Raw genomic sequence first — 2,521 nt, 5'->3', positions numbered from 1 at the left:
CGGGACTCACCCGTCACCTGCCCGTTGTGCTCCTTCAGCTCGTGGATTTTGCTCCACTTGGCCCCGTCCTTGCGGTAAATGTGAACCTCGTGGTTGTTGGGGCACAGGGCGATCTCTGGGGGCGACAGGGCCAGGGCAAAGCCCTTCCTGGGTCACGGGCTCTGTGGGGGCAGCAGGGCCAGGCAGCCCCCACTTCGGCCCTTCCGGGCTCAGTCCCCCCTGCACCGGCAGGGGGGGTCCCACCAAGGCCCCCAGCCCTGGCCCTGCACTGCCCTGACACTGCAAATTGTCCCTCAGGGGAGGGAGAACCCCAGACCCAACAGCCTGGTGTCCTCCTTTCCCTAGAGAGTGATCCCATGGGGCTGGAGGGATGGGATAGGATGGGATAGGATAGGACACGGGATGGCTGCAGGCGCACAGTTCCCGAATCCAGCCCCAGCCCGCCCCTCCTGCCCGGCTGCAGCAGAGAAAGCCCTTTTTGTTCTCCCACGTCCCCTGTGCCGCAGTCGGGAAATGCCATCGGCCGCGAATCACCCGGCACCCGGCCCAGCCCTGCTCTGCTCTGCCCTGCTCTGCTCTGCCCTGCTCTGTGCCCCGTCCGTCCCTCCCCACGCCCCGCAGTGCCTCCGGGCCGGACACTGTGCTTGCACCCCTGTGCCAGGCTCTGTCCCTGTGCCAGGCTCTGTCCCGGTGCCAGGCTCTGCCCCAGCAGAGGGATCTGGCAGACACAGAGGGGAATATGCTGTCCCAGCCCCCAAATCTGTCTGTAGCAGGATTTACATCCCCAAACCCAGCCCCAGCCCAGCTCTGCCCTGTCCCGGGAGCATCTCCCACCAGAGGGATGTTTAGCCAGGACAGTCAGTGCTTCGGGTTATCCCTGGGGATTTTGGGATGGGGTGCCCTGGCCGTACTTACGGGTCCGGTCTTTGTTCCAGGCATGGCAGCTGATGGGCTCCAGCAGGAAGCTGTGGTAGGCCATGGCTCACGGGCTGGGAACAGGGAGAGACCCCCGTGGCTGGTCAGGACATGTTGCTCCAGCCACTGGGACAAGAGACTTCCAGCTCCCAGTCCCACCGAGCGATCCCTCCCACTGGGATCAGCCCTGTGTCACAGCCCACTGTGTCCCCTCTCTGCTGGGGAGGGGGTTTCCCTGAGGATTTCCAAGCTCAGAGACTGCTCGCTTCCAGAGACTTCCAAATCCCACCACCAGCTCCTGCCCCGGCCCCGCTGGACTCAGTGGCAGGAGGGGGCAGGGCAACACAAGGGGCCCTGGCTGACAATTCCCAGCTGTCTCCACCATGGGCAGCACTCCTCTCTCCAATCCCCACGACAGCCAGACCACTTCCTACTTTCCCATCTCTCATGTAGAATGTGCCAAAGCCCCATGGAGACAGCTCCATCCCATCCCATCCCATCCCATCCCATCCCACCCGTGCTCAGCCCTGGTGACTAATCCTTTCTCCTGGCTGAGCTCCCACTGTTCCTGCTGGTCCCCACCAACCGCTCCGGTGTCACCAGATGGAGCAGCTTCCCGCAAGCCCCCTCCAGGTGCCACGGGACCAGGAAGGGACCAGGAAGAGCTCGGAGCAGCCTCACAGCCCCCTGGCCATCCAGCTGAGGGAATGCAGGGATGTAGGGAAACACCTCGCCAGGGCGTGACCGACGGGATTACTCACAGCTTGCTCTCGGCTATTTTGGGAACTCCCCGAACACGTCCCGTTTTCTTTGGCAGCTGAAAACGGTACAGGGGAAGGAAAAAAGTCCCTCCCAGCAAAGCTCCGTCCCTGGGCTGGGGAGAAAAAAATGCAAAGAGCTCCATCACCTGCCTGCTGCATGTGGAGAAATCCCAATGCCAATGCAAACCACAAGCCCTGCTGTCACACACCCTGCCAAAACATCTGTCCCCACTGTCCAAGGACGTGGGCATGGATGAGCAGACAGCTGCTCTGTCCCAGCTGATCCCCCTGGGATGCAGCACGGGGTGACTCAAGGAGGGCACAAAGCTGCTGCCACCGGGTACCTGCTGGAGCAGCACCACGAGGGACGGATAAAATCAGCACAACAGGGACACTGCTGTTCCCTCAGGAGAGGGAAAATGTGTGAAATAGGGACTTGGCTGAAACCAGGACCCAGTGGAAACAGGCACTGGCTGAAAGGGCTCCCAGGAGGAGGGATGGGAGGCAGGGCATGCCATGGTGCTTTCCGGCCTCGATGTTCGCTAAGAAAACAATGATGCTTTGGGTTTTTCCAGGTGGTTTGGATGCTCAGAGGTATAAACCCTTCTCCCTGGGGGTCCTGTTGCTCCCTGGTTTAATGCCACCCTGAGGGGATGAGGTCAGCTGCTGTGCCAGGAGCAGAGGCCACCTCAGGAAGGAGTGAGGGTTGCTCAGCCCTTCACACTCCAGTCCCTCCCTGCAGCAGTTGGTGTTTCATTTCCCCCACAGCCCATTTACAACCAGTTCCCTAAGCCCTGCTCCTGCCCTGGGGTGACCCACAGAAGCTTGGCAGCCCCTTCCCCACC

At 61.6% G+C, this 2,521-nt stretch overlaps 1 long non-coding RNA gene across 1 annotated transcript; it reads right to left on the bottom strand.

Annotated features, from left to right (window-relative positions):
- Nucleotides 1-5: 5 nt before the first annotated feature.
- LOC115307218 lies at nucleotides 6-1,789 on the bottom strand. The gene is made up of 3 exons (XR_003915610.1): nucleotides 1,677-1,789; nucleotides 916-989; nucleotides 6-115 (listed from the first exon to the last, which is right to left on the bottom strand). It is a non-coding gene; the product is annotated as an uncharacterized LOC115307218 (long non-coding RNA).
- Nucleotides 1,790-2,521: the final 732 nt, after the last annotated feature.

This window comes from Manacus vitellinus, unplaced genomic scaffold, assembly GCF_001715985.3.
Source record: "Manacus vitellinus isolate BGI_N305 unplaced genomic scaffold, ASM171598v3 ctg7180002433080_pilon, whole genome shotgun sequence".
Classification (NCBI taxonomy): Eukaryota; Metazoa; Chordata; class Aves; order Passeriformes; family Pipridae; genus Manacus; species Manacus vitellinus.
The sequence above is the reverse complement of the archived record's forward strand: the minus strand, read 5'-3'. Positions and strand labels throughout refer to the sequence as shown.